The sequence below is a fragment of the Cupressus sempervirens genome, chromosome 6, assembly GCF_028749045.1.
Source record: "Cupressus sempervirens isolate cs-2001-9-10 chromosome 6, ASM2874904v1, whole genome shotgun sequence".
In the NCBI taxonomy this organism is placed as follows: domain Eukaryota; kingdom Viridiplantae; phylum Streptophyta; class Pinopsida; order Cupressales; family Cupressaceae; genus Cupressus; species Cupressus sempervirens.
The window spans coordinates 387,566,166-387,589,892 of record NC_143123.1 but is presented as its reverse complement, the minus strand read 5'-3'; the positions used below and the strand labels follow the sequence as shown (position 1 = coordinate 387,589,892).

General features: G+C 35.4%; 1 protein-coding gene across 2 annotated transcripts in view; it reads left to right on the top strand.

The window, feature by feature from the left end:
- Positions 1-21,571, top strand: part of LOC149552677 (uncharacterized) — a 52,394-nt gene extending 30,823 nt beyond the window's left edge. The window contains exon 2 of one of the 2 annotated variants that reach the window (XM_089788241.1): positions 21,312-21,571. The gene's annotated coding sequence lies outside the window, so the exon portion shown is untranslated. Of the gene's footprint in view, positions 1-18,058; positions 18,522-21,311 lie in introns of those variants that run through there. The other variant, XM_089788242.1, reaches the window with a different exon arrangement.
- Positions 21,572-23,727: the final 2,156 nt, after the last annotated feature.

Sequence of the window (23,727 nt, the reverse complement as noted above, 5' to 3'; positions counted from 1 at the left end):
CCTATCCAAGGCAAATCGAACCCTAAAAGAACCCTAAAGTGGATTTCATTTAGACTATAAATATAACATTATTTCCCCAGTAAAGACGTCCAAATAGAAAAAAATCATTACTTTATTAATGACAAATAGCTCCAAGCATCAAATAAGTCTCGATAAGTGATAATCAAATAGTAGAGACTGAGCTTTTTCCAACGAGCTATCACACGTAGGCAAATCAATCCAAATGGAGCGAGAAAACTCCTTATTACTCCAAAATGGCCAAACACTTAGCCTTATTTAAATTATTAAAATGATAACTTAGGAGAATATTTAAATATATTAAAATATTTTCCAAGTAGCCAAGGAACAACCCAAATACCTCCAAAACATGAAACTGAGTTTGTCACCTACATGACGGACAACCTGGGCCAAATGGTAGTCTCACCCTCAAATCTAGGGTTACTCCTAAAAAATAGGGAACACACCCAAATCTCCTGAAATTGAGATTGGGGGTGATCTCATAGAACCTCAACTCTGGAAAATGTCACCACCTCCTAAAAGGTAGGAATCTCCTCCTACAATCAAGGAACTGCCTCCTTAAATCAAGGAACTGCTCTCAATTGATCTACTACTGCCTGTAATAGCAAATCCGAACACTGAAAACCCTGACTGAGTCCCTGATCACCACTGCCAGCCTATGAGATTTCATAATAGGCTAACTCTTATGTCATTGCTAGACAGAGCTAAAGAGGGGACAGGACAAAAAGTGAATATGACAGAGAACTAGGATATGTCAAATGAGTGTGTAGATCATATACAATATCACAGGTACATTAAAAAATAGATAAAATCTAATGCAGTTATAATAAGGACATATTAATGTGATAATTCAATGTGACAATTATCATATCACTAGGAAGCTGCAAATGTAATGTTCATGTTGTCTTTGTACAACTAAGCTCAAGAGTTGTAGTCTTCCCATCTCCGCGTTATCTCATCTCAAAATTTTTCCCAATCATCTCTATCTCACTGAAGCATTCCATATGCCTCAAGTATTGGTACATTTTTTGCATTATGATCATCATCCTCTATCGTAATGAAGTTGTGTAGTATGCAACATGTTAAAACAATCTTTGTTTGTGTCATCATTTGATAAGATGTTGCATGTCTCTAGATAGGAAAACATTGCTTCAAAATCTCAATTATATGCTCTATTGTATTCCTAAGTGAGGAAGGTTGGTGGTTATATAACTCCAGTGGAGTGTTTATTGGGTTTGCTCTTGAAAACTCTTTTAGGTGACATGTACACTGAAAAGGGTCGATAAATCCTGGTAAGTTTGGATATCTAAAATCAACTAAATAATACTTTCTTACATAAACGCACAAAAAAATACTGTTATAGCATTGTCTCATTTCTCGTAAACTTCACTATATAATCATTTATAAGATGATTTGACATACCAAGGGGAACTGCCAGTGGATTTGATCTCGAGAGAGCCAAAGCAAGAACATGGCTATCTACAATAGACCCTTCCTGTCGAAGATATGATCCATTAAATTGTTCTTTAACTTGTAATAGCACTTGTGGATATTTTATGTGTTTTCTAAGTTACTATATGAAAGGATATATATATATATATATATATATATATATATATATATATATATATATATATATATATATATATATATATATATATATGAGAAATAAAGAGGCATGTCTCTTGAAGAGACATGTCTCTTTAACATATTAACTTACATTAGTTATTATAGTTATAACACAAATAATATATCCTTTATATATATATATATAAAGGATATATATATCACTCTTAATGTATGTTAATTATCCCATATATAATATTATATATCTCATATATATAATACAATTTATCCGACATAATTATAACATTAACACTCCCTCTTAATGAAGAAGGATAAAACACATAGATATTACACCATAGGTAATATTCAAAAATAATACATATAGGAAATCTTTGATCAGAAGATTTATAGAATATGATATCATGTAAGTATTGGCCTATCAGAATATCAACATATGATATTCACCAATTACTATTTGATATCATATTTGGTAACATGAGCATTGGCCTATCAAAATATCAATCAAATGATATTCACCAAATACTCTGAGTAATGGCCTATTAGAACATCAACTAAATGATATCCACCAAGTACTCAATGTGGTAATGGCCTATCAGAATATCAAGGCAAGATATACACCAAGTACCGAAAATATATCTATACAAGCAACTTGTAGATAATCAAATTAATGATATCAACCGCCTAGTTGTTGATTTATAAGATAAAGTCTTTACATGAAACAATTTCGCAAAAATGAATCATGTTACAAGTTATTATAAGGACGTCACTTTACAACAACTTCTCATAATACAAGTGAATCATTTAGAAGTCATCACTTCTTTATGATGTACACAGGGGGTAAGCTCGTACACATATGACAAGAAAAGTTAACTTGAAGTCACCACAGATATGTCACGTGGTGTTATAACATCCATCATGAAACATATCAAAGAATAAGGTTTTCACCTCAAACTTATCTCTCATAGATAAGAATGTATTACAAAGAATTGCACTCATGACCTTTGATATCAACTTTTCTTCTCCCTCTCTTTGTCCAAGGCTGCCTTTGAATGAAACATCTCCCCTCTAAAGTAGGTCCAGGTGGGAATAGAACATTTGTTATTATACCCGCCACAATGTAAAATTCCCACTTTTTTATCGTTTGAATAATTTTGCATCTCATCATATATGGTAGACTTAATCTCTGACATCGTTGGTAATAGATGGCCAGAACATACCATGAGTTATATGAATCATAATCCCCTTGACTTCTACAATTTATTTATCATTGGAGAATCCATCTCAACATGGTTTACTCCTCCTAAATCGATAAGACCGAGATCACTGAAGGTTGACTAAATCGTCTTCTCTATTTGCTTCCTTTCTTTCAATATTGCTTCTAATGAAATGCCAGGCTCTCTCTAAATCTCAATCTCTCTCTTTTCCTTTGATACTTGCACTAACCATAGGAAATCTTGAAGTCTTACTCCACCCCTTTGTATTAGTGATGAACATACTATTCTCCATGGGATGAGCATATTTGAAAGATATTCCACATATTTACATTTTGTTCGTTGCCTTTGGTGGTCATGTGATTTGCAATTTCCTCAATGTCCATCTATCTTCTTGCTCTTTGTCCTCTTTCCATTTTGATATGCATTTTATTGTTTTGGTATTTTCCTGTTGGTGGGGTTCGAAATGTTTACATGTTGCAATGGAAAGGAAGTCGTCACCTTGCGTTAGTTATTATAAAATTTCATCTTCCACCTTATTGATGTATGATGCTATCGGTGGATTCAGATGCATATTCTCTCATTAACAAGGGGTCCACCTTCTATTTTATAGATGATGGTAATAAATCTCGATTTCTTCTATGTTAGTTCGTATCGTGGGCCCAATCACCCTTTATAGATATATCTTTGATTTTATCAATCAATCTTCTATAGGCTTTAAGATTACCTCTTAGTATAGAAATCAATCCCAACATTTGCAATATCCCCACTTTGTTCCTCACATTATATGCTTCCAAAAGGCTAATATTTCTACCAATGATTAACATGCCGAGTTATTATACTAATGGAATAATATGCTTGTCTCAGACCTGCTATTAATTTGAACATCCAGCCATACGCTTCAATTGTAATATTGACCCGTTTTAGGGTTTGAGGCTGAAAATAGTAAATGAAATCAGCACCTATTCGAACAGGGGTGATGCCCGAGGTACTGGCCGCTTCTATATCAGAAGTGAAGTTAGGGTCAAAAGAACGTCAAAACAGGTCCTGTGCCCGCCATTGCCATTTGATAACCACAACTGAAGAAGACGAGGAAGTCAATGCCCCGCTTGCATTTGAATTCAAATTTCATTCGCAGTTGGAAGCGAATTTGCATTTGGATGAATTGAATTGGGACGCCATATTATATCAATCTAAAGATGAGAACTTGGGTCGAGTTGAATGTAGTGTATCATTGGTAATAACATTGAGCTCCGACGTAAAACTTGTACTCTTCCAATTGATGTCTCTGACCAAACCATCTTCATGGTGTTCTCCTTTGAAGGAAGTGATAGAATCCCAAGTAGCAACCACTGCGCTTTATTAAAAATTATTTTGGTTATTGTTATTGTCTCACTACACTGCACTTAATTTACCCGAGAAGAAGGAATGCAAGAACTGCCACTATTTTCTTGTGAGTAGAGGATGCAAGAACTGCCACTATTTTCTTGTGAGTAGAGGATGCAAGAGCCACCATTGCATCAAAAGCATGTGCAATTACAAGAGAAGACATAATTACCAAAGTTGATACCACCTTCATTAGTGTCCTTGAATGAATAGTCTCTGCCAGCAAGGTGAGGACTAGGGGAAGAAGTGCCATGGCTCCCCGAAGATGTGAAAGCTCTAGCTGTCGTGAGAGAAGGAAGCAAAGCTGCAGTAGACATCACAAATTAGTTTAGTATGTCGATATACATAAACCAAGAAATATGGTGCACAATGTGTTGATCTTAATCTATTTTTAATCAAAGATATTTCTATTTCAATTCATTGAGAGCCACATTGCATGCTCATATTTTGTGAATCACTCTATCTCCACTCTCGTTGTTGGCACCCATGAGTTTGTGAAAATCCAAAAACATTAATTTATCGTTTGAGCGCTTCTGCACAATGATGCTTTGCACGGCAGATGTCTCGGTTACAACTAGAAATTCCCAAATGTATCTTGCAAATATAAAAAGCCACGCCTAAAAATGATTCTCCCAGGGGTTCGTTGCTGCTCTGATACCATGTTGAAGATATGATCCATTAAAATGTTCTTTAACTTGTAATAGCACTTGTGGATATTTTATGTGTTTTTTAAGTTACTATATGAAAGGATATATATATATATATATGAGAAATAAAGAGGCATGTCTCTTGAAGAGACATGTCTCTTTAACATATTAACTTACATTAGTTATTATAGTTATAACACAAATAATATATCCTTTATATATATATCACTCTTAATATATGTTAATTATCCCATAGATAATATTATATATCTCATATATATAATACAATTTATCTGATAGAATTATAACATTAACACTTCCCAACCAGCTAGAATGTATTGAAACTTATAATCAAACGAACACACATCCATAACATTTAGCTCGTATGTCCACATTGACAGTAAATGGTATATGGGATCCATCAATTGCTCCAATATAATCCTAGAGTAAACACATTTATTATCAAATGTGCAGTCGTAGTTGGAAAACTCTCACTTCGCAAAAACTCAGTAAGCACATTTATTATCAAATGTGCAGTTGTAGTTGGGAAACTCTCACTCTACAAAAACTCCCCAAGCCCAAAAACAAATCAGGAAAAAGTCGGCCAATTTTTTTAAAAAAGCTCGGAAACTTAAAAAACAACTTCAATTTAATTAAAAGTACGATATTTTACAAAATTCAATGAGAAGATGCATCGAGTGAGTTAATTAATGAGAACAGAAAAGAAACAAGCATAGTTTAAATAAATATAAATGCAAAGTAGGTACAAATTTGGATTCTACGTTATTGTAGTTAGTCTCTATAATACTAGAAGTAAATACAACATAGTAAATAGTTTCTTTAAAACTAGAAGTAAATACATCATAACAAAATAGTCAGAGCATGAGTTTGAGCAATTTTGTCTTGGTGAAAACTAATGCTGTCTTGGGTGTGAGCAAGTGGTTGAAACCAAGTTATTGAGTCAAGTCTTAGGAATATAGAATTGAAATCAAGTGATTTATGAGAAAACGAGTTAGAATCATTAGAAAATCATTGTTCTAGCTTCGATTTGACCTCAAATAGCCAAGATAGTTTGTGGGAAATAACACTGTTGAAGGCACGCTGAATCCTGAAATTTGGCTACGCCTGATTTTTTTTTGAAAACCCCCAAAATCAATAATCTGCATTTTAACTCTTATGAAGTTGAAACCTATCTCAAACATCTTGACAATGTTTATACAAATATAACTTAAAGTATAAATGCAACTTATAGTTAAAAGTTATATTTGTATAAATCCTCCTGTGCTTGAGCTCCAAAAATGACTAAACAATGCTGCAAATGCAAACTGGTATCAAAAAATGACATTTTTGTGCGTTTGACCTCTTATTTCGCTACACGGACAAGTGTTTTCTCAAAACTTGCCAAGCTTTTGCTAAAAACTAGGCGATTACTCAATGAGTTTTTGGCAAAAATTCGGCGATTACTCAGTTAGTTTTTGGCAAAAACTTGGCGATTTTTTGCCTAGCCGAGCAAGGCAAGTTTTCCAACTATGTGTGCAATAATATAATTAAATGTGAAGCAAAAAAAATTGTGCCACTTGGAGGTTTCCCTTGAAGTACAGATCAAAACGGTCCTTTCCAATAATCTTTGGAGGAGTGTTTGTTCCAAGGGGTAGAAGATAATCAGCATGGAGAGCTAAGATAGCCATCAAAACCTTGTGGAAGTATTGGCTAACTGTCTCTCTTGAGTGACCAATGTTGTGGGCAATCTTACGATTCCTCAGATTGTGGCCAAGGGTATGGAGGAACATCACTAGTTCTTCTTTGAGCATTATGTTTGTATCTCAAATGCTTCCCCTTTGCCTTAGAATATTGGCTAGATGAAAGAAAGCTCCTCTAGTCACACAAATTTGGTCATGACAATCTGTCTCATTGGAATGGACAATTCGCTTATAAAAAAGAATTTCATCTCTTTGGTGCTTGCACCTCTCTCTTCTAGCTTTTGGCAGATGTTGCTATGGATACTGCAAGGGTGGCAAGAATAGCAGCAAGAACACAAATGACTCTGGTCTTCCTAACAATGACTGCTTGAATTCTCATATTTCTAATAGGAGCCATCAATAACCTACAAATGAGTCATAGATAAACGTGAGAGACAAAAGCTACTATGCTTTGCTTTCAATACACAATCGATTCCATCAGAAATACCATGAAAATCAAATAAACTGTTCTAAAAAGCTGCTATAGCATGTACAGGGTTAAGTATGAAAACATGCATCTATGTTGCATCACAGATCTTGCTACTTAAAGAACAGAGATAGCTGAGAGAAAATAAAACTTTCCATTCTTGAAGTAAAGAAAAGCATAGTAAGTCGGATATACAGCTGTTGCAAGTCAGATATGGTCTTCATATAATAAAGGACAATAATGTACTTCTTTGCTGAAACAGTTCAGATATTAAATTAGAAGAGTTGACTCCTATTGTTAACTGTGTTATTTCCAACAATCATGTTTTACCTCCACAACCAACTATCCTATTGTAAGCTCATTCCTAAATCTGATAAATCCGACTGTCTTCCTGTTAAATTTAATCTTGATAACTCCGTTCAAAACTAAAAGGAAAGTTTGAGAAAAACAAGTTGTTTAGATATCATCTATATTTTTGTATTATAGTAAAATTACAATTTGTTAAAAACTCTGAAAAAATCCTCTTTAGAGGATACCCAGTTGGAGATTTTAGATTGCATTCCATGCAATAAAGTAGGTGAAAACATGAATTTCAGCTTCTGCATATCTCAGTTATGTCTTCAAGGCCCATACCTTGTTTCTATACGGAGTTTACTGGTAAGTGGTAACCTCGGTTGCAACAACTAAGGTAGGCCCATAAAAAGAACACAAAGTAAAAACAACTGAGCTGACTTGACTTCAATATGACAAATAATTTTAGGAAATTAGACCTATTACTCTTCCTAGCTACAAATCAAATCAGCTACAGGACAACAAAAGAGTTGTCAAGAATCAAAGTCTGTTTATTCCTTCCAATCGACTATTGGAATGACAATAACTGATTCATCTGCTAAGGTCCATTATTTCATACCATTGGCAACAATGCTTTGGATTTGCATGTGCATTTTCGTGGAATATAAAATTGCTTTTCTTCTGTTTGATTCTGGCCCACAGTATCTTATTAGTGCATGCTGGTTGTAAAGGAATTGCTCTGATAGTACAGCTGAAAATAAATTGTTGGTTTAACAGTGGAGTAGAATGTCGGCTTTGCTTGTGGCTGTGAATTGCATTAATCGATGATAATAACTGATTCATTGGCTAAGATCCACTAGTTCATGCCATTGGCAACGTGATGTCGTCATGGAGTCTCTTAACATGACACCTGCCAAGGGTACTCCCATCAGTGGAAAGAGCAACATCTCTCAAGGGCTTTCACCTCATATTTCTCCATCTCACAGAAATATGCATTTTAGCACATAGCAAGGATTACTGAAAATGAGACTCCCTCTCAGCAAGGGCAGCAATCTCCACAACAATTTCATATAATTGTAATGATTTAATGCCACGAGAGCACCTCATATTATCTACTATCCAATGGCACGATGGTGGCATTCAACAAGATCATAGATAGTACCTTAATCAAAGTTTGTGATTTAGAGTGTAGCGTTTGGTTAATTGTGTTCCGATTGTACCATGGGCTTATAACAACACATCTAAGTGCTTCTCTAGGTATACACCTGTCTAATTAGCGTATGGTAATTAAGCATAGATTGATGAAGATGATTCATTGTATGCTCAACTTTTAGAATTAGAGAACCTACACATGAAAACATTTTTGGTGCTATGGAGCTAACACAAGAAAAAATGACATAAGCAATGACATGATTGCTGCATTGGACATCATGAATTTCAAGTAGGTAGCTTGGTGCTTCTTTTTGGGAGTAAATTTCATTTAAATTGTGTTTGGTGGGTTCAAAATTGGTTTATGACACTATGCAAATGACACCATTAGTTTGGAAATCCTTAATTGTACTTCTTTGGGAGGAAGGGCTAATAATATTCATCTCAAGACATATGTGGGGTGATCAAGTACCACTTCATATTGATACTTTGTTGTCAAAAGATCTTGGTACTTATGCCATTTTGACCAATTTCTTGAACAATAGTTTATTAAATCTTTATGTCTTTGTGCACCTATAATACATTTAAGTGATTTGTGGCTTTTGTAATAAATTTACTTTGTTAAGATAGATCTTGATGTTTGAACTTTTGGTAGCTTTCCATTTATGCAATTCCTTTGATGTAGGTTGTTTCACTCTTGTTTTGGTTATCTTTTGAGGATGGAATGACTATTCTATTTCGGTTAGTGGGCATTAATACAACTTGACACCTTGAAAAAGTTAAGGCATATTTCACAAGTCATGAACCTTGCATGTGCATGAGAAATGTTGCAGCTTGGTTGTAGCCATGCATAGTTATATAGGTTGTAGTTTGGACAAGTGGTGCTAAGTGCATATTTACCCTACTTTGTACCATGACATGTTGCCTCATTTGTGTATGATTATGCCTTGTCCTTTGTCCAATGAATGCATCAATTGGTGTTGCCCATCTCAAAGTGCACTTATGAGGACATTGATTTGATAGTGGTGCCACATTTGATTGTGAAGTTAGTTGTTAGACTATGCGGGGTACTTTAATGCCTGAATAAACAAAGATAAACAAAGACACACACACACACACACACACACACACGCACACACGCACGCACGCACGCACACACGCACGCATGCGGGGTACTTTAATGCCTGAATAAACAAAGATAAACAAAGACACACACACACACACGCACGCACGCACGCACGCGCACGCGCATGCACGCACACACACACACACACACACACACACACACACACACATAAAGGATTAAGAAGCAACATGCAAGCAATCCCACAAAGATCGCAATAAAAGACTAAAACAACAACCGCCAAAGATCCCCAAGCGTTACTACCTACTAACATGTCCAATGCCAACTATATGAATTAAGCATACACTATCCATTCCAAGTTACAATTGACATACATTATGATATTAATTTTGAGCCCAAAGTACAAGTTCCTAGGTGATTAAACAAAGAAGTTAATCCTGATTACCACAAAGACAACCCGAAGGGTAAATCCCCAGATACACGCCTAATCCGATCTGTTATGATCTAGGAAGATGCGGGACCCAAAAGGGTATTCAAAACTGCAATTTGAATTCCTGAGAATTGAGCATAGACGTCCACTATTTGTCATATGACAAAAAACCTGAAGCCTTGTATGACACAGGATTGGCTTGTTGAGAGTGTTGACTTGGTGGTCAACACCTCCTTTAAGATTCGTGCCGTGGATCCAGTTAAGTCTCAACATTTGTATAGGGCATTAATAGTTCAAGCTTTTGGTGCAACGACAAATGCTACCTACAATTGGTATCAGAGCCCTTTGGTCATAGGTTCGAGTCTCCCTCCAATCGGTGCTGAAGGCTGAGGCAAAGATTGTTGAGATTATTGATTTGGTGGTGAGCACCTCTTTGGAGATTCTTGTCATGGATCTGGGTAAGTCTCAATATTTCTATTGGGCATTAACGGTTTGAGCTTTTGGTGCAATGACAAATGCTGCCTCCATGGTTGACGTACAAGCAACCCCCACAAATATGACAAATTACTGCTAGGCTCGTACAAGACCTGTGCATCATCGTAAGAGTTGATGCTATGCCATACATTGCAATGAATGTCTTGTATGACAATTTGCTTTGTCGTACGAGAAAATGCATCTCCATACGACATGAAGAGGACATCTCAAAATTGTATAAAAGAGCATAAAAATTCAAGTAGAACCTCCACATTGGGGAGTACCGGATCCACATAAATCAAGGAGTGATCACTCAAGAGCATAGAAATGAATCTAAAGGTCTTAACATTCTAAAATACAGATCACATCTAAGATCTATGCCATAATATACATCATCAGCATAAGGAAAATGCATAACTAATAAAAGATACATCATCACATCCGTAGAATCAAATGCATCAAGAGAACTATAAATCACAAGGAAACATACACCAGAGATCCAAATGATCCAAGTGAAACATCAAGCTCTGGTCCTGAACTAGAAGCAGACCGTGTCTATACATTGGTCTCTAGCAATGGTATGGGCAACTACGCCTCCTAACTACGTGGTACCCATAGGCCCACACTTGTTGTGTTGATGGAGATAGTGGCCCAACGAAAAACACAAAGTACAATCATCCAAGGCTAACACTCATGCCAAATAGAGCATGAACCAACACCAAGATCATGAGACAATGCAGTACATCAGGTCACTGGTTAGACACTCTATGGGATAACTATGTAGGGACTTTAGTGGAGTGTAATCCGCCTGACATCAACAAGCCCAAGTTAGTATGGAATGGTAATTGACTCCCTTGGGAGGCCACATCCCTAGTGTGGTAACTCAACTCCAACAAGAGGCCTCACACTATGCCCTCGAACTAACTCCCGCAAAAGATTGGCAATCATAGAGGCACCACATCCTCGAACCAGTTCCCTCAGGACACTCGCCAACCATACATGTGTTGTCTTATCTTATCATTAGGTTATTACCCATTAGTTTATTTGTTCATCACTTGTTAGAAACTCTTCACATTACCTTGTCGGCCACTTTCGGGTTGGGGTGCACAAGAGAAGCTACTCCACATGTCTACCCTACATACCCATCCTCATCACACGATGGGTGCCCATAAGCAATGCAAATTCCCAACCCAACCCTCAAATGAACAATACCTCTACCTGCCTTTATCTAGGAGTTCTGGTCTCGCAAGAACCAGTCATATGCACGCGCATGTGCTTGTGTGTGGGCACCACCAACTTCATGACTATAATCACAAAACCAATGCATGGGTTGGATGAGAATGCCAAAACAAGAATAAAATATACTCAACTGAGCATATTGTTGGGAGTACGGATTCAACATGAATCCCAATGCACATAAAATAAAATCATGGTTGAATTGGAAACCTAACATACTTCCCAAATCCACAACCAAAACATGCGGCAAGAAATGCATGTAAAATCTGGGTGGCACACAAAATGAGGCGATGTAAAAATCAAAGTTGTTGAAAATCGACGAAATTGAAAATCCACTTTCCAAATGGGGTCAAACAACCAAATCTCAAATAAAATTTGAGCTACAAGCCCACATGAATTTTAGCGGCATAACTTCACAAAAACTTACAAATGAAATCCCAAATCACACACACATGTTCGTACGCATCCAACTGGGTTGAATTGTAGTATGGTAACAGAGGGGAACACTAGTCCTCATCTTCCAAACATTTAGCAACAAGAAATGGAAGCTAAAATGAAGCAAAACCTTAAAAATGAGAAGGCCCTACCTTGCAATCAAAAGTGCTAAAACGGGAAAAGCAACAAAGAAATAATGGATTTGTCGAATGCGATGAAACACTCAACACTACAAGATTTTTCTGCTATGAATCCAATAAAACCAACCTCACGACTTAATAATTAGGTTATTAAAATAACTTAATAATCAATTAACCACTTTTCCCAATTAGATCAGGCAATTCCAATTGCTCGGAATTCAACTATGACAAATTAGCCGATAAATTAAAATAATTTTTAAATCAATAGAAGGTTTCCCTTAAACTATTAAATCGCATAAAAAGTAATATTTTCTAAGACCATTGCGGAATCCCAAATGCATAGACATGTTTACGGGTCTAAACACTAAATGCATAATGGATTCAGATTTATCAATTCTTGAGGATTAATTAACCCATTAAGATAGATGCGTCGTTCATACAGAGACAACATTGGCTCAGTATGAATGGCTGAATCACCAAGTCCATGTGCCATTGCGGGGATATAAGTCTTGTACAGTAAACAAACGATATCAAGTGTAGATGCAATAAATATAGCTGAAGCAACGAGTGCGCGAAATCGAGTAATAAGTATTTAATTAAAATTCATTTAAATAACCCATTAAAATCATTGCTGAAGTTCACTGTAAGAACAAGATAAATATCCATAGCACACAATGAGTCCAACAATATCCATCATACGATCATAAACAAAAAACCACGTCCAAATACAAAATAACTAGATATCATTGTAAACCATCATGTCACATCACTAGCACGATCATGCATATATGATCAAATTGAGCAGTATAGCATCTATCAGCTATGATACTGGCAACCAAAATAATCATAAAGTGATTGAAGCATCTCAAATGCACTACCTAGGAACACATCAAAGTATCTCTTGAATCAAAACAAGCGAAGGTACATAATTTGAACACGGGAGGCACTACAGGGACTCGCCTAGGTTCTAGAGAGCTCGTGATATGAATAATATTGAATGTATCTAACTTCTTGGAATGTTTCTAGTTCTGCACATGCTTGATGAGGCAAATGAAATTAATGGATCTGTGTAAGAATGATTTGGCACTTTTTGAGAAATGCAATGACTATGAGGATGTGAATGATATTTATTGCATGACAATAATGACAACTATGCTGTGAACTTTGCCATAATTTGTTGATAGGATTGACAAGCTTGAAGCATAGAGTTTAGTTCAATTATAAAACTAACAAGGGATGGCTATTTTCTATAAAAGCATTTGCATTTTTGATATTCAATCAGCTCAAAAAATGGTGACAAGGTTTTTAGAGGATTTATGCATTATAATTCACACCTTTTCATTACATTCCTTAATGAGTAGTTAATGCCCCCTATAAGTTCAGCACACCCATATAACCCGTCCATTTGATAGTGCAGAGCATACAAACTTCAGGCACTTTGCAATAGCCGAGTTTTATCAAGGTCTCAATAGTCTTGCATTGAGCTGGGTCATTCAACACTACACCCCTAGGATTGAATCCATGGCTCTCTAAGGTTCAGGTTGTAACTAAGTTGCCAATTCGGGTTTGGGGTTCAGGTTTGTGGGTTCGGGCAATTTTTTTTCCCATTTAGGTTTGTATGTGGGTTCATGAGTATATATATATAAAATATATATGTATTATATATAAAATATATATGTATTATATATAAAATAAATAAATAAATATATATATGCATTATATATACAAAAAAATAAGAGAAACTCGCGGGTCCTCTTGGGTTCATCGTGGGTCCTCTCGGGTTCGCTGTGGGTCCTTTTGGAATTTCCACAGGTCCTCTTGGGTTTGCCGTGGGTCCGTCTGGATTCACTCGGGTTCATTGTAGGTCCAAGTAGGGTCCTTAATTTGGACCCGTGCGAACCCGGACCCAAGCAACAGGGTCTGAGTTCGATAACTTAGGGTTGTAACCATGCTATAGGAATTCATTTGCACAAGATGATATTGGGCAACAGGACCTTAGCTGAGCTCAACCTATAAATGACACAAAGCTTGAGTTGATTCAGATTGCATCAGTTTGTGTGGGCAAGGATGATCTTTGGGGCACCCTCAAATATTCAAAATAATAGATGCAAATTACTCTAGTGAGATGACTGATGAGCCACAAAGAAATCCATTGGGTTGGGATGTCTTTGACTCAAACTAGGAACACCAAGTGGAAACGGAATCAAGATGGCAAGTTTTTCTAGACAATGGCATCATGCAGTTGTTTCAACTTCCTTATTCAAGCAACCTCAAGGGCCTACATTGATTTCTCTTCAGCCAGTTTAACAAAAATGTCAGTATGGTATTTTGGTTGATGATGATGTGGCATATTGAACAATCTATTGCCAACACTAATGCTTTTGATCCCCAACTTGTTGCCATGTGAGTCTGTTTCCAAAATGTTTTGAAGACAAGACTTTGACTATTGAAGTTACTTTCTATTTTAATTGTTAAGTAACTAAGATGGTTTTCTGCAAATGTAATAACACTGCCATCTTATTGGTGTGTTCCAAATGCAGATTTGAATATCATATAAATATGAGGAACATGTCTCATTAAGAGACATGTCTCTATCGTTTAATCATCATTTAATAAATAATAATATATTAACAAAAATAATAATATTAATAACAATATATATAAATATATATAATATAATATATATACATATTATATACAATAATATTTATATTTAATAGAATAAGTATATATAGGAAATGATGATTTGCCAATAACAATAATGTATCTTAGATTGAATCAATCTGACTGAAGCTACAACCTTAACACTCCCTCTTAGCTAGGGAGGATTTGTAGAACAGATTATGCTCTCAAGCACTTAAGGATATCAATATATATCCATCAACTTAGATGTTATCTTTCAATATCATCCAAAGTATGATTCAACAAGAAGTATTGATCATATTATATTCATCATGCTTATATTCTTTTGGTATGTGCACTATCATAAAAAAAAATCCTTGATGCCTACCAAAAGAATTTGTTATATCCTATTAGGATATGAGTTGTCTGATTTCTGGTACTGCAGGAGAACAACTTAATGTAGTCAATTAGATAACAAGAAATCACAATGTCATGGAATCTATCATGAGAAGTATCATGATCTCCGGCACTACATGAGAACAAATGAAGTTTAATCATGATACGTTCGTTATCATGACTACTAACACTCCAGGACAGCAACTTAATGTAGTTTGTCATGATAACAAGTCAAACTATTGATAAAATTGTCACCTTACAATAGCAATCCTCTGAAAATACATCAATGAAAGATCGTCACCTTTCATGACATAATCCAAATATGCAAAATAGTAACTCTCATGATACCCACCATGAACTAGGTCAGAGGGTGGATACACCATAGCCGCTCCTAGAGGGTAGAACAAAGATTTTTGCCTCAAGCTTCTCTCTTACAAAATAGAATGTATTACAAGGAACTTCACCTCGAACTTTCCCTCCCATTCTGTTGGCTTTTTTAGATCAAAATTTGTTTCTAATGTAATGTCAAACTCCCTCTGAATCTGATATCAACTTTCTGACCTCCTCGACAGGGTTGCCTTTGATGAAGTGTCAGACTCCCTCTTTCTATAGAGGGATATTGATAATCTCAATCATCAAGGATGAGAGTCTTACTTTATCCAACCTGATCATCAGATGAATAATGAATCCTAGATCACAACTTCTTTGGAGCTACTATCATAAGATTGAGTCTACACAATATGTGGTAGCATGTGTAAAGTGCCAACCTTCTTTTCTTGCAAGAACATCATCAGACAAGGAAAAGGTGGCAAATAACCCTTATAGTATGTGTAGAATTGCAAATGGAAGAGAGACTACAATGAGTAGATAATGTAAAAGATAAGAATACTTATCTGCACATGAGGGTCCATGGGCATTTGAGAGTGGAACATCTCCTTTCTAAGGACGGTTCAAGTGGGATATTCCATTGTATAGATTTTTATGACCCCCCCACAATGTAAAATTCCCACTTATTCCATTGTATAGATTTTTCAGTCATTGTATCACTGTGCGATGCCTTCAAATTCCCTCTAATAGTTGCAGCAAACACACCAATTGTAGAGACTCTTTTAGAAAGTGTAGTTTGATCTTATATGGTTCATCTCCACGAATTATCTCTTGACTCCTGTGAATAAATCAAATATTTTCCACATATGTTACCGTAGATTTATATTAAAGATCAAGTTTGATTTTTATTCTGTAATTAATGGTCTTATCAAGTGCCATTGATATGTGAGAACTCTAGTTTACTTCTCAACAAGCTCCATCTTTAAAACTAGCCTTGTACTTAAATATCCATGGATCTGGTTCTTTATTCACATGAGATGATGACTTTTGATCCATAGGCTCCAAAACTTCAGATTCCCCTGCCACCTGTATGTTCAACCGAGCCTCCAATGTCTCTGAAATATTGGAAACTCACAACTTTCAGCCATTGTATGTCATCTCTTTAAGGTATTTGACCAACAGTTATCATGCACTGTCTATGATTCCACATTTTAGAATTTGTGTGCTTTGTTTACTCTGCATACACTCTTGCCTATTTGCAATTTGCATGTTGTGTTTTCTATGTTTGGGGCATATATTGATATCTGCAATGAAATCTTAATTTACGTATTTCAAACATATTAGTCTAGCCGAGCGTGATTAAGGAATTCCTATTCGATCTGCAGAGAAACCCATATATTTATTATTGCCCTCCATATTCATGATCATAAGACCTTTTATCAAAGTATGTTTCCCGCTCTTAGGGAGAGGATAGTGTGTGGAGAGTTTCCTTTCTTCTTTCACTGCATAAATTGATATATCCCAAAGCCGTGTACAGTTGGTCAAAACTTCCAAATCGCCTTTGTAAGAAACTTAGACGTCTGCAGAAATATCAATGCTTTTTCATGTGCATTGGATTCTTCATTTGGAAGTCTCTTGTGCTGGAATTTCAAACCAGTACCATTGTAGTCAAAACAATTCCTTATGGGTAAACGTTATAAACCTAACTGCATCAAAGTTCTTATTCATCAGATCTTTGTTATTTTGGGTTCTCCATTGTTTGAGCTGGTAGGATCATTCTTCACGCTATGGTTTCCTTTGATGGACAACAAAGGTATGTCCCTATTTGAGTCAATTAGAGCATCTGATAACTCGATGTTCTTTTGTGATCTTCTCGGATCTTCATTAAATGATAGGCAACAATCGTTCTCTCTGATTCAATTTATCCAACTCGCAGAGTATCACCTTTCATTAAATTTTATTATTTATTTTTAAGGTTGTATCCTACCAGCATGCATCTGTTGATTTTAGGATTGCTTGTTGAATTTTCTGCTCTGTGTCTTGCCGAGGACTTCAAAATGATGAAGGTAAATTTAGATCAAAGAAGGCAGAAATTCTGTGTAAACTTCAAAATTCCAAATTGAAAGGCAAATCTAGGACTGTGACGACACCCTCTCTCTTACACTTGTACATGAAGTCGACGACGATGCCAGAGAATTGCATCTTAACTCACAGGAACCTTGTGCAATCAGAGATAAGAAAATATCATCCAATCAATAGAAATATGGATAGTCTTTCTCAGAAAGATTTTAGGATTTCCAGTATCTTCCATACATACCATTTATTCCCAGACAGTATTGTTTCAATGCAATACATTTATCCTTAATGTATTTGAATACAATTGCTTTACAATCTGTTTAAGTACTTCAGGCTTCACAAAAATATTTCTACTACTAAAATTGATATGATTTGCTTCACAGTTATTTGGCCTATGCAGATGGCGAGACCAAGGAATAGGTTTGTCGTGCTTGAGACCTAAGCTAGAAATAAAAGTTCATCGCAGATGATGAGTCTTCATTGGTATACAAGTTGTTTATTCTCAAATTTTCGTTTCAAGCATTAAACTTCCAACTCATTTACCATTTAGTCATATCAATTTGGGAATAAGATTCTCCATGGAAGAAGGATTTCAAACTCTCCATTACTGCATATAACTTGGTTGTGATAATTTAGTAGGTTATCTGTTTTTGAGGAGTACCATAGAGAGGACTCAATAAAATCTGATATATGTACTGATGAGATCAACGATGAGGCTTTATTTGCATGAACCACATGAATCGGCAATTCATGAGATGAAATCGCTAATCTGGTTCACCGGTTAAAAAATGTGATGATGCTTTATTAATACATACAATTTCATAAAGAGCAAAATGATTTACTGTATCTGCCATAGCATACTACACATCATATAGTGCATGGTAATTTGTATCTACTATGCTTGATCGGGGTTCTCTGTATTACCCACGATCATTGTATAACGTAGCACATTAATGTGCTAACTAACTAATATTTAGTTAAGTCATGGCCATGTAAGGTCATGACCCTTTGTGGGTCATACCACGTAAGGGTCATGTCCTTACGTAGCCATGACCCTTCAAACACACACACACACACACACACACACACACACACACACACATGTTGTGTATTGATGCAGAAAGGCAATCTATAACAGTAGCAAAGGCGATTGTTTGCATGAACCACATGAATTGGCGATTCATGAGATGAAATCGCTAATCTGGTTAACCGGTTCAAAAATGTGATGATGCTATATTAATACATACAATTTCATAAAGAGCAAAATGATTTACTGTATCTGCTACAACATACTGCACATCCTATAGTGCATGGTAATTTGTATCTACTATGTGTGCTCGAGGTTCTCTGTATTACCCATGATCATTGTATAACGTAGCACATTTTAATGTGCTAACTAACTAATATTTAGTTAAGTCATGGCCATGTAAGGTCATGACCCTTTGTGGGTCATACCACGTAAGGGTCATGTCCTTACGTAGCCATGACCCTTCAAACACACACACACACACACACACACACACACACACACATGTTGTGTATAGATGCAGAAAGACAATCTATAATAGTAGCAATTTCCTCTTCTGCATTCGATACACATTCAATACAAGTTTCGATTATTATTTCTGACAAATATAATATGTATTACAATCAAGTTTAAAATATATATATATTTGTGAAGATATATAAACTTGTCAAGTACAACATATAATTCTGAACAATCGGAATTGTATTCTTCAGTCATATTACATATACTTCTGCAAGAAGATTACATCAGCTTAGCAGATACAAAGAAGAAATTTATAATTATTCTCTATCTTTGATTTTACATTCCTTAGCACAGCACGTAAGATGTATAACAAATAGATGATTTCATTCACAAGTTTAGAACCACTTTAGTTTCTACTGCATTTCAAAGTAAATTATATTCAAAATGTGTTATTTCCTCCATTTGAATGCTCAAAATGAAAATTGTAGTTTAGTCAGAAACAAACTGATTACTTCTTCTTTTTGATACAATATTTTGAGGTCATATAGTGTACTTATTAGACCATATATATAAGGTGCTCTACTATTGGTTTGAAACTTTGAAAAAATTTCAATTAGGCTTTTTCAAAGAATGAGTTATGTTTGGATTTTTAGGAAGGGCCTACAATCTAACCCAACAATATCAAGGAAGATCATAAAGGTATATTAGACAGATTCACAAGACAAATCTTCCTAGTCTATAAGAGAAGATTGTATTTATGTGGTAGGTTTTATTTGTCAATTAGTGGTAGAAATGCCAACAGTTGTCTTTACCTATCATCTATACATGTAAGCTCTTATTTTGTGTGGATGTGAGAATATGAGTTTACATTAGAAGTTTTGAACAGTAAAATAAATGGTTGTGAATGAGAGGAGAGATTTTCTATCATGTTTGAGGAGAAACTATTGAAATTCTTTTATTCACCAGAGGGATTAAAAAATTTGAAGGTTGTACTCAACAGAGAAACCAGGATGGAGTTTTGATGGGCATGATAGAATTGGGTAGAAAATATGTCACAATGTTAAGCAACAGATAATTATGAAGTTTGAAAGCATGCTGGAGATGGAAGACTCAAATTAGATTGGAAATAAGAAAGTTCTGTGGCATGTCTGAAATTCTTATGGCCAGACATCATATTAGTTGAATAATTGATCTGTCTGTACAATTGGTTTCATAGATCCCGGGGATAATGAACAGAGATTCTGAATTGATAATTTTCCTAAATTTGGTAGACACTAATGTGCAGTAACAAGATTAGCATTATTGACATGAACTGGGCTATGTTTTTCCCAACATCATAAAAGAGGTTCAGAAATACATGCAAAAATTAAACTTTTCTTGATAAGACAACCAATGGTTGCTGTACCTGTGGTCGAAAAAAATAGAAATTGTATATCTTGAAATTTAGCTAGGGAGCTGTGTATTTATAAGGAGTAAATGCCTTCCATCTTCAGCTACAAACTGCCGTTTCCATAAATATATTTGCTAGAATCTATGAAGAAACAGTCGATATCAATAAATACCTCCAATTACTACTAAAAAACCTTATGAAAACCATAGACAGTAATAAAGAGGAATAGGGTGATGAGAACAATAGGAAGGAAATAAACTAATATCGACATTTTTCCATACAAAAGGGTACGAGCATAGTTAGGTGTGTCACTTGTATGTTATGGTGAGGGAATCTCTTTCTTAATCTTATGCTTCACTTGCTACACCTAGAGGCTTTGGGATATACTGCCTTACAAGGTATTTTGAATTTATAGAGAAGGGATTAGACGGATCTGTGGAAAATTTACTTCTTCACAGTTGGATACACCATCATTAGCAACAAAATTTGACCATTGCCCCAAAATTGAAATATGTGAATGGCATTAGGAATTTGAAAATAAAAAGTTATGATTTACAAAGTTTGCTATTTACATGGAAACTATAGAGACATGTGAAAGTTGAAATGTTTAGATAGTTAACACAGGAAAAAAATTGAAGCATGTTGATCACAAAGATTGATATTTACATGGCTAACTCTAGGAGTTTGGTGTGTGCAAGGCAAAATTTTAGTTTTCTGAGGATGATGCAAAACACTGACATTGCGTTTGTGGTGGCAGAGTGAATACACAAGTAATAGAAGTGGTGGTAGATTGTTATGCTCTCCTAATCTCTGTTCTAATGATAATGTTGTTTGGGTTAGATAGGTTGACACAACTTTTCTCTTGATCACGAGAATGTGAAACAATGGAAAATTCAACAATTTGATTGCTCAAATAGCCTGGAAATGTACAAGTATGGCATTTATGCTCAAAGAGCCTGGAAGTATACAATTATGCTATTTATTTATAATATCATTCTTCAAAATTTACAAGGGTCAGTGGATTATGGTCAAGACATCCTGAGTGAAATTATGACAGATAAATCATCATACATAGAATTATGTGCCATGGAAATGAGAACACTTAAAAATATTAAAAGTCATAGAGTTGACATTATTTAATTGTCTTAAAAAATGGAATGCTAATAGAAGTATCACGTTGAGTAAATCCATGATAGTGTGTTTCACACCAACCAAAGAGGAATGATAAGAACAGTTAGGAGAGCAAAGGCTCGGAATTCTAAGAATTTATGTAAGGAGAAAGTAGGATCACAAGCTGAAGGTATTTTTTCTATATCAATCTCATTAGAATTGAATGGCACAAAAAATGATGATGAAATAATGAATGTTGATGCTAATGCAAGTTATGCTTTTGATGTTGTTTAATGATTTTGTTTAGAAAATTGATGCATTGATTTGAAAAGTTTTGGATACAATGCTTAAAAAATCCGACATTCAAAAATACATGTTTAAAAGCTTTGAATTTTTTTCATTGCTCAACTGAGTTTCAGAGGTGGGTGATTGGGGGGCAATGAGGACTAGTTTTTGAAAGGGGGAACATGGATGTGATGGGTTTGAAGGCAGAGCCCTTGTGTTCCATGTCATGATACAGGATATAGTGGATGGGCAAATTTTTCACTGTAAAATCCAAGTTAAGGATTCAAAGACCTCATGCATCTTCATTCTGCGTGTCATTTATGTTACTTTATTACTGTTTTTTTTGAGGTTAAATCTTTATTATTAATTTATTCGAGACTAAAACTTCATTCTTCAGAGAACTAATAATGGAGTTGGGGAATCTGACTGTTCTAAACAATGGGGCCTGCATAATGAAAGAAGTAACATATCATCATTCATGGTTTCTTCGTTCATAATTATTTTCTTCTTAGTTTTTACAAACTTCTTACAACAGTCAGCAGAATAGAAAACAATAATAGTTAAGAGAGCGCGCATCTGAATATCAGTAATAAAAAATAGTAACTTCCTTTTCAATTGTAATAGTTTATTTTGCCTCCATAATGGGTAAATATTGTATCTTTTATGATGAACCATTTGTACATGCCATGATGTTGTCAGCCTAACAAAGATTTGGCGTAAATCAAAATCATTATTATGACAACTTTTGTTTTTTCAGTACTAAAAATTTCTGGTTTGACTTTAATGCTGCATACAACATGGTGACTTCTAGAGTCTCTCACATGGTCAATGGACTTCTTGAAGCCCCCAAGTCATTTCAGGAATATTGGGTGTCTCCTCAAATTAATGTCCCCAACAGAGGGAGAGATTCCAGAGATGACTCGAGCTTCTGTAGGGTGTTCAAGAAATGTCCCTAGCTCCTATCAGGCGTCATGGAAATGACCCTAGTTTAGTGGTGGCCGTGGGGGATGGTAGAAGAATATTTCATGGAGAGATAAGATTCTTATTGCACAACTAAGGACCAACTCTCGTCAACTTCGATGTGAGACTGGATGGTGGAAGAGACCACAAGAGCTCTGGGAAGAGAGAATCTGCATGTTTTGCAATCATGGGAAGGTGGAAATTGAGCATCACTTCATTTTAGAATGTGAGACATACAAGGACAAGGAGGTCAAATTCGTAGATATCCTATCCGACAACTCTTGGTACAACTTATTCAACAATAACATTGAGAAATTTGGTAGGCTCATCACTAGCCTACACAAAAAGCGAACTGAATTATCAAAGCTAGTGTAGTGGGAAAGGTGTCCCATAGGCTATGTTCAGCCTCGTGGACGTTAAAATCTCACCTACCTATCTATCTATCTTTCGTCACCATTCCTACAATTCTAGTTTTGGAATTGTGACATTTTGAGGCTGACGTGTATCTCCATGGAATTATTTTTTGGATTACAAACTTTACTTGCAAAAGAATTTAACTAGTCTTAATGCAAGTATAAATGACAGTAAAAGATGTCAATTGTTTGTTCAATTGATTAAATTAAACGATATTAGACCCATTATAAATACCTTTGGCTTAAGAATATCTACATAGGTTGGAAATAGATCTATTGTAAATTTTAAAGAGATTCTTATGATATTAAAGACACATGTTCAAACAAGAGCTCATGAGAGCTTGAGCCCTTTGTGCAAGGGTTAGAAGGTGAAATAATGCAAAGATAATGTTAAGACATAAATAT